The sequence below is a fragment of the Papaver somniferum genome, chromosome 3 (assembly GCF_003573695.1).
Source record: "Papaver somniferum cultivar HN1 chromosome 3, ASM357369v1, whole genome shotgun sequence".
In the NCBI taxonomy this organism is placed as follows: Eukaryota; Viridiplantae; Streptophyta; class Magnoliopsida; order Ranunculales; family Papaveraceae; genus Papaver; species Papaver somniferum.
Window position 1 is genome coordinate 43,641,453 of NC_039360.1, and position 14,808 is coordinate 43,656,260.

Genomic DNA, 14,808 nt, shown 5'->3' on the forward strand with positions numbered 1-14,808 from the left:
GGAGATTGAAGACTTGAAGACTTTTATTTTTTTGGTATTTGATCTTTGAGATTCTTCTTGCACACTTAATTCCTTGGGATCCAAACAAACAATTTATCTTGATAGACCTAAGACTTGTTGTAAATATCGAACAAATTGTCTAGTTGCTTCTCCTTGTAGAGTTGCTTAGATAGATCTTGTTCACTGACCAAATTTATCTTGGTTTAATCTCTGACCAGATTTTATATTATTAAATAAAAGATCCTTTATACTATATTTTATCTCTGATCATTCCCGGATTTGGGAGATTGATAAGTGAGTGGTTACTGAAATAGATTTAGTCTTTTGTTGTATCGGGTTACGACTCAATATAACGGACTCTATCTTGGGATTCACGTACGTAGGCCATATTAGTTACAGGCGCAGGGATACTGAAAGAACTGAGTAACTAAGGATAGTTTACTTGGTCTCAAATATACGAAGTTCCGGTAGCCAATTTGTGTAACGGATAAATTCTAAGAGTATTCGGAATTGGACGACTATGTTTAGAGGTTTTTCTGCCAAACAGTTTTCCTCGCTAATAAAATCTTGTGCATTGTATGATTACTTTTGTTCCCCCATTATACTTTCTATTATAGTCATACTTGTACGTTAACATACTTGGTAATTTATCATGTAATAGAAGGTGTGATTACTTTTCTTTCCCCATTATACTTTACCAAGTTACACCTTGTTGAAGTAATCTTTTTGCAGTTATTATTTCTGTATGATTATAGAAGGTGTGTCTATAATAGGTTAGTACGAAAATGTTATGGTATACTTGTTACCTGATTGATCGGTAGTTTGCTTTTTTAACTTCCGATATTGTGCACGCTCACACTGCAGCTCCTTCTCTGGGAACAAGTTCTCTCATATGAAGCCTCATGAGAATCTCTCAGATACACTTGGTAGTTGTGGGCCTACAAATAAAATGGAGATCAAGAAGTTAACAAATAGGGTAAATAGTGAGAAGTGGAGAAACAAACACAATCAGGGGAACGTACCAGAACTTGCATGGCCCGATGAAAGTCGGGAACCTATGGAGGAACATCGTTCAACATCTCAGCCTGCGACATGGACCCGAATGGGGAAGAAGCCAGAGATCCCAAAGTCTCGCAGGAGGGACCTGTGAAGATCAGTGATGACAGCCTAAAAGCATTCTCCGCTTAGAATTATAAAGGTTACTTGTCGTGAGCACTTGAATCATCTTCATTAACACTACAAACATGGGACCCAATATTTGGCTCGACAACTCTGGGAAGCTTCCCCTCATATGGGTTCTGAAAAAGTGGGGGTCTAACAATACCACCCAATATTTCGCTTAGTAATCTGTATGGAATAACTCCGAAGTACTTTGCTAGAGAATGAACTAGACAGTCAGACTCAATCTAGATTAAAGTATCTCAAGGAGTTAATATCTCACTCTTGGTTTGATTTTACTCAAGCTAAAAACAATAGCGAGTCTTTATCAAATACAAGGAATAACTTAGATGGTACTAAAGACCAATATCCAAGGATCAATCAATATCAATCAACAACCAAAGGTTGGATTTCCAATTGATGATCTTAACGCACAACCTGTATTATTTCAATTATATAACAAATATAATGCGGAAAATAAATAACACAGACACTAGAAGTTTTGTTAACGAGGAAACCGCAAATGCAGAAAAACCTCGGGACCTAGTCCAGATTGAATACACACTGTATTAAGCCGCTACAAACACTAGCCTACTACAAGCTAACTTCGGACTGGACTATAGTTTAACTCCAATCAGTCTCCCACTAATTCAAGGTACAATTATACTCCTACGCCTCTGATCCCAACAGGATACTGCGCACTTGATTCCCTTAGTTGATCTCACCCACAACTAAGAGTTGCTGCAATCCATAATCGCAGACTTGATAATAAACAAATCTGTCTCACACTGAAAAGTCTATCAAAGGATAAATCTGTCTCCCACAGAAAAACCCTAGGTTTTTGTTCCGTCTTAAGATATAAAATCAAGGTGAACATGAACCAATTGATAATCCGGTCTTATATTACCGAAGAACAACCTAGATTAATCAATCACCTCTCAACAATCCTTCTTGACTATACAAGCGGTTTGTCGAGGAATCACAAACAGTGAGACGAAGATGCTTGTGACTTCTTTATCTTGCCTATCGGAGAACTCTCACGATCTCAATCCAATCAATAGATTGTACTCGTACGATAGAAGATACAAGATCAGATCACACAACTATGATAAAGTAGTATCGGTCTGGCTTCACAATCCCAATGAAGTCTTTAAGTCGTTAACCTGTTTTTAGAGAAGAATACCAAATGTTAAAGGAGAATCGAATCTAGCGAGCGCACTAGTATCACACAGACGTGTGGGGATTAGTTTTGCACAATGCTAGATGTCTCCTTTATATAGCTGGTAGGCTTCTAAAAGGTCCTACAAATTATAAACGCAAGTGCACGGTGTCGAAAGTGGCAAATGTGCAAGTACGGGTCGAACCACAGAGACTTGGCTGTGTATTGAAGTGAAGAAACAAGTGACAGTAAACCAAAGAAGCAGTGAATGACAGTGGCAAAGGAACAAAGAAAAATCAGTGGCAATGAATAAGAAAAACTTAACCAAAACATAACATGGGAGAGAAATTGTGGATGGGAATGAAGTGTATGGAGATGGATGAGAATTCTCCTTCACCTAGCTAGTTCACCTTGGTTACATCCCTGTCATGTGGCTAGTTAACTACCTAAAGTCTTTGGATAACCCCTAGCATTGCCTATCTGATTAAAGCATAGGCAATCACAGGTCATTTAGGGTCTAGGTCTCTAACTAATATGGCTTTGTGAATCCCTTAGATTATCACTAAATCCTAGCATTAATGGTCTGTTTAAAGCACCACTAATCACAAGCCAGTGAACCTTTGGAATGTTAATAACCTAAATGTTTTGAGCTCAACAGGGTCTAACCCAAATGGCTATCCAACAAAGTTCAGTTGTCTTCTCTAAGATTTAAACAGGGAAATTACAGGATCATGTGAAGAAACATTACATACATAGAACTTAACACAAACATAACATGAAAAATACATTCACATGATGAAACTGATATTTAATTGAAGAAACTAACATTTAAACAAAACCTAAGAACTAAACAGTGAAGCATAAGTTGAAATTGGAAAACAAGGAAATCTAAAACTAAACCTAATTGACACACTGGCTAGTCCAGGCATGATTTCTAACACACACCCATCATCCCTATTTATACAACAATCAAAAATTAGGGTTAACACCCTCTTCCCCAAAACAGTGAAATTAGGGTTTTAAAATTACTCCTTACCAACTCTCTGAAAACGAATGATAACTCTCACCCATGCTTCCAATTCTTCTCCTGATGCTCCCCACGCTTCAATTGCTTCTCAATTTCGACCTAATTTCCCAATTTTACACGCTAGGGTTTCTGATAGAAAACGTGCAGGAATTGAGAAAATAGGTGGCTAAGGAGAAGAGAAAATGATGGGATTAGGTTCCTTTGATGGACGTGGTGGTTATGATGATGGTTGAGGTGGTGACAGAGAGTTGGTGGCGGAGCAGGTGGTGGAAATGGTGGTGGTATGGCGTCTGTAGAGGAAGAGAAAGGGAAAGAAGGAGATGGCTCGATGGAAAATGGATTGGGTTTGTTTGGTTTTGGGTTATAAACCTAGATGCTAGGGTGTTGAGTGGGTTTAGCAATTGTTGATGAATAGCGAGGATGATACGTTGGATGCGAAGATGATGGATCGATCTAACGGCGAGATGGAAGGAAGCGGGAAGAGACCGTTGGATGCCCGATACAACGAAACTGACGGCTCAAGATGGAGTTAGGTGTTGTAGTGTTTGACAGGAGCTTCAGACTTCGATGCTCGACGATGAAGCGACCGTAGGATGCTGAGATGATCCAATCCGACGGCTGAATATGAAGGCGGGTATGGATATTGGAAATGGGTTTGGGTGAGGGTTTTGGGCCTTGGGTATGCCAAGCCCATATCTTCTTTAAGAACAATTCTTCCTCTTCAAGCCCAGTTCTAGCCTTTTGGTCTTGCGCACAACATTCTTCGCGGCTTCCTTGTGTGATTCCTCTTGGCTTCCACCACTTTTCTGCTCTTTTTGCTACGCTATTCATCCAAACTTTATTTATTACCTAAAAATGCAAAATTAGTTAATAAAAATATTTATTCTTGAAAACAAAGAAAATACAGAATATGGGATAAAATGTAGAATTAATGCACAAAAGATGAGTTAAATGCCAACAAAAAGATATAGAAATATGCACTTTTTAGGACTCATCAATAGCCTTCAAATCAGGGTTTTTCCTTAGTTACAAAGTAATCCATATTCACCGTTAGATGAAAACCTGATTTAGATTCAAGTTAATATTTCTCAGCCGTTAGATCAAAAACTTAGCTTGTCACACACACTTGGGTAGACGTTTACTAGGTTTGTGAATACCATGCCCAAACATGTACGTGTACATGTATGTTGGTTCAACATAGTAACCCAAAAGGTTAACGATATGAGCAATTCATATTAACCTGGTTCTTCTTCACCATAACTAGTTCAATTGACTCAAATAAATTAGTTAGAGAGTTGTTCAATTGCTATGAGATCTTATGTAACTACACAAGACACAATTGAAACAAAGATGATTCGATTCGATTAAATCGGCTCATGAACTTTATAGCCACGGTTTGCATAAAGAATTCCTTAGTAATTTAACTTTCATGTTCAAAGCACATCTTTAGATCATCACCACTTAAGCTCACAAACAAGTTCGCGGACTTAACGCAACCGGTAGATTTTTCCAAAGTCAGTAAAAAATCTCGGCAAAGAGACTTCCGCCAGTTTGCGGATTAGGTTCGCGGACTGAGTTCGCGGACTTGAACTTCACGAACGAATTTGGAATCCCAGTAGAAATTCTCGGTACAAAAACTTCCGATAGTTCGCGGACTGAGTTCGCAAACTGGGTTCGCGGACTTGGCAAAGCCAATTCCTCCGGTTTCTCTCAATCAACAAAGTTCGAAAACTTCGGATTAAGGAATACATGGCTATGTAATCTAAACTCTCATTCCAATCATTGAGACATTCTCAGAGGACGTTATATAGCCGTTATTCACAGACCGTTTCACGTCAGAGCAATTCTCAAAGTAATTGAAACTTTTCATGACTTTCGTCACTAGGTGAAGATAAACTTGATCAAAGCAAAACGCTTTACCAACACACGATTTCGAGAAAAATATAAGTAGTGAATACTCAGCTCGAAATGTCAAATGTGTATGATCCAGTCTATATAGCATACGACTTTTTGTCTGGTAAGAATTAGGAGATAGAATAGATAGACTTTTGAGTGATAGATAAGTTCAAGTCTCCACATACCTTTTTGTTGATGAAGTTCCACGGTTCCTTGAGTAGATCTTCGTCGTTGTATGATGAATCGCCATGAAGTCCTTGAGCTCAACTACACTTTTCTATCCTAGTCCGAGACTTAGCTATAATAGACTAGAAATCAAGACTCGTAGTTTTGATCACTAACATTGACAAACATGCTTGATATAGCAACGCATGCGAGGTCTACCGAGCTATGCTCTAACAATCTCCCCTTTTGTCAATTTTAGTGACAAAACTATTAATACATATGGAATACAAAAAAGATAAACTTTAGTGGATACTATTCCATACTCTAATCTTCAACGTTCCTTGAAATCTTCGTCCTTCCAAGTACTCCAATGATCCCAAAGGTTGTAAGTTTAGCACCACCGTTGTTGAAGATCCGTAGCTATAACAATAAATCGAGATTCTAGATCATTATTATACAGTATCATAGTATCATTATGTAACATCAAAGACCAATTTCATCACGACTTTAACAACAATACTATGGTGATATGTATCACTCCCCCTTAGTAAATACTCCATCTCGATCATGGAAACCACTCCCCCTTACACAATGATCCGAAAACCATATGTCTTTGTAGTGTGGACTACATTATTTCTCCCCCTTTTTGTCAATAAAATTGGCAAAGGTAAAAGAACGGGATCATAATGAAAATTCCACAAGAGATATTTCATAGACTAAAAGAAAAAATACATACCAATTTAATTTAGATGCAATCATAAAGCCGAAGCTAAATGCATTCATCAAGGAGTTTTAAGATACAATATAACCCACAGCCGTACACCCTGCAAGATATTACCATTAAGCACAAGTTCAAAAGAACTATCCTCCATTTGATGTCATTCCCGAAAGAACAACAAGAGCGACCTTAATTTCGAAAGAAAAGAAGGATTTTTTAATTGGACACCAAAAACCATGGAAATGATTTTCTATATCCAAAACTCAACCAAATTAACCACAAGTAAACCCATGATTAATTTAATTGGGATACGCAACTAAATCAAACCACAAAAGTGATCAATTAATTGATTGTGCTCAACATAAGAAAACTCACGGAGCAACGACTAAGATAACCACACGGAGATGACTACCTTAATCGTTCAAATACTCAACATAAGGAAAACCTTACGGAATATACGACTACATCAACCAATAGAACATGATTAGTATAGCCGTTCATATACTCAACACAAGAACTTGTGGAATATATGAAAAACTCAACTAGATTAATTACAAGAGAACCTATAATTAATCTAATTAGAATACACACCCAAACTAATCACCGAAGTAATCAATTTAATTGTCAAAAGATTTTACTCGACAAAAGAAGACTTTCGGAGCAAATAACTAAATAACCAATCAAGATGCTTAATTTAGTTCAAGAATGCTCCAACAAGGCCAATATTAATCGACATAGTTGTAAGGTGCTCAACATAAGATACACAATGGATACTTCACGGTAAAACATAACAAAATGGATCAATGAAGATCAATACTGTGGATAACATACAAGGATCTATTCTATTTTCCATCACTATTTGCATAACGACATAATAGACTTTATCCTTGTCAAACAAAAGATTTCATCCTATTTTCCATCAAATAAATGACTGCATAGGCATAACTTTTGTAATTGTCAAAAGTCCATTCGTCCTTTCATCGATACGAATATCAATTTGTGAACGACTTTACTTTTGACACAATATGGGACCTTCAAATTCACGGACGCAAACAATACATATCCCATAAAAATGTTGCAATACTTCAAAACAGATTAATACTGCAATAATATCATCCTACTGTAGATGATGGATTTTCAACAAGGGCTAAAATCGTAAACTCATAATTATACGAATCTCTGATCCAGCAATCGGACGTGAGTATTGAGACACGGGTCTCTCATCGAATTCTCAACGGAGAGTACTTTCTCTCAGAGTACATGTAGATATGTAGTCTCACGACTGGACAACGGCATATCTCATGAATACTGAACACTTTCAGTGATTATTTCTATATAGTATCACGAGATGGACGGCTCCTAGACAGCTTGCTCTGCTAGTATAGATCGATAACGTCTTCAGGAACAAACAACGAGTTTACCCTGACTATATAAAGGATATGACTTACCGACAAGCTCATATCGGGATAATTAATGCTCCTAGACAGCTTGCTCTGCTAGTATAGAGCCATAAAGTTAATTATTCCTAATTAAGATTAATTCTTCCGTGACATTCACTACTGAATTCCCAGAATAATCTATTATTGCTCTTATTCCATGGTCGAATCCACGACTGGTCCCATGGAATGGAAATAAACAATTGTTGTGATTTTATGATCGAATCCACAGCTTGATCTCATAGAATAGTAATAACTATGTTATCTCATTACTACTATTTCATGATCGAATCTACAACTGGTCTCATAAATGGTAATAGATAAAACTTAATTACTCTGATTCTATGGTCGAATCTACGATCCCATGGAATGGTAATGCTCACTTTATTATTCTGAATTCGTAGTCGAATCCTCATCTGATCCTATGAATTAATAATAATCATCTTATTACTCAGTTTTGTGAATTATTCTCCACTGAATTCCACAATTAGTAATAAATAATCAACAACCGGGCGTCTGAGCTACCTCTAAGTAAGCCCCGATTTATATGGTGAAAGTGTATTCAATGACAATGCACTAACAGTCACCGCACGAACGAGTATTTCAAAATACGATGAAACGATTAACCTATTGCAAAATAGGAAGAAAATAATAAATAATCAAAATATTGACCAAGGCGCCAAGGGATTGGACTCATTGACTGGCCGACCGTGCCATGACCAAAAATTAGGGAAACTCGTGGGACCGGGCCCTAGCCGGCCGACCGCGCCTCCACGGTCCCACACACCCTTGTTTTTATTATTTTAATATTTTTTGCTTCCCTGAACTCATGAAAACTCCTTGAATTCATGGAAACTCCCTAAATTCATCAAATTTCTCAAAACTCATGAATTTTTCATAAAATCATCAAAATATTATAAAATTAAGGAAAAGGCACCACGGGACCGTGGCCACGACCGGCCGACCATGCATTGGCCTCGGTGGTCCCACGCTCTTTATTCCTTATTTTATAATTATTTTCCATCATCTCATGGTGTTTTCCTCAGTTTCGTCGAAACCCTAATTTTGGCATATTTTCTCGAATGAATGCTCAATTGCACGCCAGAAAATATCAAAATTCTCAGGACTGAGACGCGGACGCCTTGGGGACACGAGCACGCTATCTTGACCGACCAAGATTGACTCTTTGGCTTACAGAATCCGGTCCCATCAAGTTTCACAGTTTTGACCTAATTTGCACAATTGCACGTATTAGGTCCAAGACTCTTCCAAACACTTTGGATTTTCATGAAGTGATCATCAGGCGGTCACGTGACTACCCAGGGCCGGTTTCATTACCCCATGGTCGGTACCTCACTCCGTCATAATTAATTAGGTTTTCTCACCTAAGGCTCAGACGAGCATTTTCGAATAAATGATTAAACCAACATTTAATCATTCTTTCACCAAAAAATCGTCAACTCTTCAGGAGTTCTTTGTATTTTCTCATGTGGGCATATGGACGCTACACGGTTGATCCACGGTCCCATGTAGTCGCTCCCTCCTTCGTCCCATGGTTCAAATTCTGACGAACCATGAATTGATCATCAATTGATCAAATTAGGGTTTCTGAATCCAATGATCATCATTCTAGATTCCAACCTTAATAATTTTCCGACGACCTCATGGTCATTAATTTTATTAATTATGCTCGGTTCAACGACCAGTATTCTAATTAATATTTTTGGTACGCTGCCAATAATCCATCAGATGAGCAACACATGCTCGGATGATCAAATATTCAACAATTCATCACATGAGCAACACTTGCTCAGATGATAAATATTTGCTCAAACCAAGGAATATTGGTTCAACAATCAATATTCAACGATCCATCGAATGAGCAATACTTGCTCACTTCATCGTAAGAACTATACCTCTGTCTCATGACATGTTCAACTCATGAGTTTCAGAACATCATGTTCAACTCAACAACTACATGGACTCATCGTCCCATCAAACCACGAAGTCATCAATTGACTAACATACCACGAGATGTCAATCGTGTCACTTTGGGGGGATATCGCTTAGGGTTTTGGTCTGGCGGTCTACGGCACGTGTGTTCAAACACACTATGGAATGTGAGCAAGTCGTGCAATCAGTTGAAGGAATTCACGAGGTAGTGGGTGGAAAGACCAAGTCTCCACACGTTGAGCAACTGGTTTCAAACACGATCTCCACTTCCCCACTCCTTGATTCCATCAACTGTCACACTTCATGGGGTCATGGTGTCTAAAATTACAGCAATATAAATAAGTCTCTGAATCATGATTGGATCATCAGCATCAATAGTATCATCAATCTCACGTCTCATCGACAACACGAGATCATCAACTCATCAATTGAGCAACTACTCTCAATTGAGCAATTTCAATCATTCAGAGCTTATCATATTCAGAATTCATACACCCACAATCTTTGATTATCATTGATTCCACACATTTCCTAGCTTCCCTCCTACAGATCAACCCATCCTTTCTTGTGACCGAATTTACTCTGGAACGGTCATTGTCTTTATTTAGGTCGGAGTACTACAAATTGATCTCTCGAATCTAAAGCACCCCATTTGCAGCGGTGCATCTGTGTGAGGTTTAACATTTCGCTCGGTTCGGGGAGTCTCCTCCATATGGTTGTCTCCTCAATTCCTTAAAAACCAGCAAATCATTTTTCCCCATCTACACCTCCAAATATTTTTAGAATTTAAAACCAATAAACCTAAAAAATAAACATAAGAGATGAAAACAAAAATAGCTATGTGTAGTCACAATCTTCACTATTAAATCTCTATTTATTCTTCCAACTAATCCAAAAACAAGATATACTAGGCATAAAATTAAAAGCATTACTCATCATCTTCATCATCGGAAAATTTCCAGGATGCTTGAATTGAATCCAACTCTTCCTTGAGCTCGGGACACTTGGTTGCAATCAACGACACTTGCTTCTTTAAGCACTTCACTCTTGCATTAACCTTACACACACCCTTGTGAATTTTCTGAATAAGCCTCAAGGTGGTAGGGTCTTTAACATCAAGAGGAGTGCCTCTTTGTCGCTTTCGAACATTTTCCCTTATACGCCGGAAGGTACATGGACGGACAAGTTTAAGAACTCCAAGAGAATTTCCAATAAAATTGAGTCCACGATCCTGGCAAACCCGGCTAATCAAAAAAGGGTAGCCCAACATCTTGATGTGAGAAGTCATCGTCATCATTTGAAAGATGATAAAGCCACAAATATCAAGTTTTGTCTTACCGGATACAATGAAGTAGACCAATTCCGCAAACTCATAACTCCACCATGAATTCTCAATCGTGGAGGGACAAAGGTTAGAGATGCCGAGTTTTCCAAATGCTACTAATGCTACTAAAGCAACTCTAAGATCATTAGTCGAGAACTTTCCTTGACTCCAAACAAACTTCTTTCCACAAAGTCCTATAGATATATCATCATACAAAGGACGTTCATCACTTGGTCTAGGTAGCCGTACGTCACCCAACGGTATTTCGGTAATCCTTGAAATTAGTTCTCTATCAACAAGAAACTTTTTCCTACCAATCATGGATTTTAATTCCATCTTATCATAATCAGCATCATGAATATTGGCATAGAAAACCCTTGTAAGAGAATCAAATCCTTGACCAAGACCATCAAAGATATTTCCAAGCTTGAATTTTGAAAAACATACTAAATCCTCTTCATGCCCAATAGAAAAATCCAACTTCTTTTCTAGAATAAAACATTTTGAAGCAATCTTATCAAATATTCTAGAACAAGAATCATTCACAAACCTAATTCTAAGAGAGTCTTGATCATCAGGAGGATTCAAGCTAGAGGATTTTGAGCTTTTAGAACTCATTTTTGTGTTTCTAGTATTCATCATGGAACTAGAACTAAGCAAGGATCAAGAGAGAAATACTTACTTGGATTGAATACCCTTTCTCTCAATTTCTCCAAAGAAGCTTTAATGGAGGCAAAACACAAAACCCTAGAAGCTCACGTACGCGGACGGGAAGAAGAGGGAGAAGAAAGTTCACGGACCACATACACACATATATCCCTCATTCATGGGCTTGGGACGAACACGAACCGTGATCCACATAAGACTTATGGGATTTTCTTAGCCATTGGAACACTAAAGGTTATGCAACCCGTGACAACATAAACAACGGATGCAGTAGAAAGCACATCTGTACACAACACAATCTATTTCTTGCCCCTCTACAAGATATATACAAAGAGGAAGTGCCAGTCTCGTTACCAAGAGGCAGAATGTGTAGAGATATTCTCATGTGACATTTTCGGTTGATATGTGTGAATAGTCCCTGTGGTATAATCAAAGTAATGATGATAGTCAGGACAGTTAGAGCTTTCTTTCCTTCGTTTGTTCTGGCCTGAAGAAGGATACCTCCGATTTTTTGGTTGTTCAGTATTTACAGATTTAACATATACAGAACCCTTTTCGGAATGATTCTTAGACTTAATAGATTTAAGTTTTTCTAAGATTTTAAAAACGCCTTCGAACGCTTCGAACAGATCTTTATCAATTGATCCATCTTGATAATATTCCTCAAAAAGATCAAGAGTTAATCTAGTGAGTTTTCATATCCTTGAATGTATTGAGCGTTTTCTCAGTCTTTCCTTCTTTTTATTTTTTTCTTCTGATTGATTCTTAACATCTCAAACTTCCCTTTTAGATGAAGAAGAATTATCATGAGAATCCAAAGGTTTTCTCCATAATAATCTCTGAACAATCTTTAAGGAAATCTGGTGTGCGTTACAGATGCCAGGAGCAAGTTTTCCAAAGAAATTTCCCATAGGGAAATTTATAAGGAACGAACAAACATAAACTTATTAGGTTTACACTGTTTGCCTTCTCTGATACCAATTGAAAAAGCGGGGGTCTAACAACACCACCCAATATTTCGCTTAGCAATCTGTATGGACTAACTCCGAAATACTTTGCTAGAGAATCAACTAGACAGTCAGACTCAATCTAGATTAAAGTATCTTAAGGAGTTAATATCTCTCTCTTGATTTGATTTTCACTCAAGCTAAAAACAATAGCGAGTCTTTATCAAATACAAGGAATAACTTGGATGGTACCAAAGACCAATATCGAAGGATCAATAAATATCAATCAACAAGCAAAGGTTGGATTTCCAATTGATGATCTTAATGCACAATCTGTATTATTTCAATTATATAAAAAATATAATCCGGAAAAGAAATAACACAGACACCAGAAGTTTTGTTAACGAGGAAACCGCAAATGCATAAAAACCTCGGGACCTAGTCCAGATTGAATACACATTGTATTAAGCCGTTACAGACACTATCCTACTACAAGCTAACTTCGGACTGGACTATAGTTGAACCCCAATCAGTCTCCCAATAATTCAAGGTACAGTTGTACTCCTACGCCTCTGATCCCAGCAGGATACTGCGCACTTGATTCCCTTAGCTGATCTCACCCACAACTAAGAGTTGCTGCAACCCAAAATCGCAGACTTGATAATAAACAAATTTGTCTCACACAGAAAAGTCTATCAAAGGATAAATCTGTCTCCCACAGAAAAACCCTAGGTTTTTGTTCCGTCTTAAGATATAAAATCTAAGGTGAACAGGAACCAATTGATAATCCGTTCTTATATTCCCGAAGAACAGCCTAGATTAATCAACCACCTCTCAACAATCCTTCTTGACTACACAAGCGGTTTATAGAGGAATCACAAACAGTGAGACGAAGATGTTTGTGACTTCTTTATCTTTCCTATCGGAGAACTCTAACGATCTCAAGCCAATCAATAGATTGTACTCGTACGATAGAAGATGCAAGATCAGATCATACAACTACGATAAAATTAGTATCGGTCTGGCTTCACAATCCCAATGAAGTCTTTAAGTCGTTAACCTGGTTTTAGAGAAGAAAACCGAAGGTTAAAGGAGAATCGACTCTAGCGAGTGCACTAGTATCACACAGACATGTGGGGATTAGTTTTGCACAATGCTAGATGTCTCCTTTATATAGCCTTCAAATCAGGGTTTTGCCTTAGTTACAAAGCAATCCATATTCACCGTTAAATGAAAACCTAATTTAGATTCAAGCTAATATTTCTCAATTGTTAGATCGAAAACTTAGCTTGTCACACACACTTGGGTAGACGTTTACTGGGTTTGTGAAAACCATGCCCAAACGTGTACGTGTATATTGGTTCAACATGGTAGCCCAAAAGGTTAACCATATGAGAAATTCATATTAACCTAGTTCTTCTTCACCATAACTAGTTCAATTGACTCAAATGAACTAGTTAGAGAGTTGTTCAATTGCTATGAGATCTTATGTAACTACAAAAGACACAATTGAAACAAAGATGATTCGATTCGATTGAATCGGCTCATGAACTTTATAGCCACAGTTTGCATAAAGAATTCCTTAGTAATTTAAGTTTCATGCTCATAGCACATCTTTAGATCATAACCACTTAAGCTCACAAACAAGTTCGCGGACTTAAGGCAACCGGTAGAGTTTTCCAAACTCAGAAGAAAATCTCGGTAAAGAGACTTCCGCCAGTTCGCGGACTAGGTTCGCGGACTTGAACTTCATGAACGAATTTGGAATCCCAGCAGAAATTCTCGGTACAAGAACTTCCGACATTTTGTGGACTGAGTTCGCAAACTGGGTTCGCGGACTTGGAAAAGCCAATTCCTCCGGTTTCTCTCAATCAACAAAATTCGAAAACTTCAAATTAAGGAATACATGGTTATGCAATCTAAACTCTCATTCCAATCATTGAGACATTCTCAGGGGACGTTATATAGCCATTATTCACAGACCGTTTCACGTCAGAGCAATTCTCAAAGTCATTGAAACTTTTCATGACTTTCGTCACTAGGTGAAGATAAACTTGATCAAAGCAAAACGCTTTACCAACACACGATTTCGAGAAAAAGATAAGTAGTGAATACTCAGCTCGAAATGTCAAATGTGTATGATCCAGTCTATATAGTATACGACTTTTTGTATGATAAGAAGTAGGAGATAGAATAGATAGACTTTTGAGTGATAGATACGTTCAAGTCTCCACATACCTTTTTGTTGATGAAGTTCCACGGTTCCTTGAGTAGATCTTCGTCGTTGCATGATGAATCGCCATGAAGTCCTTGAGCTCAACTACACTTTTCTATCCTACTCCGAAACTTAGCTATAATA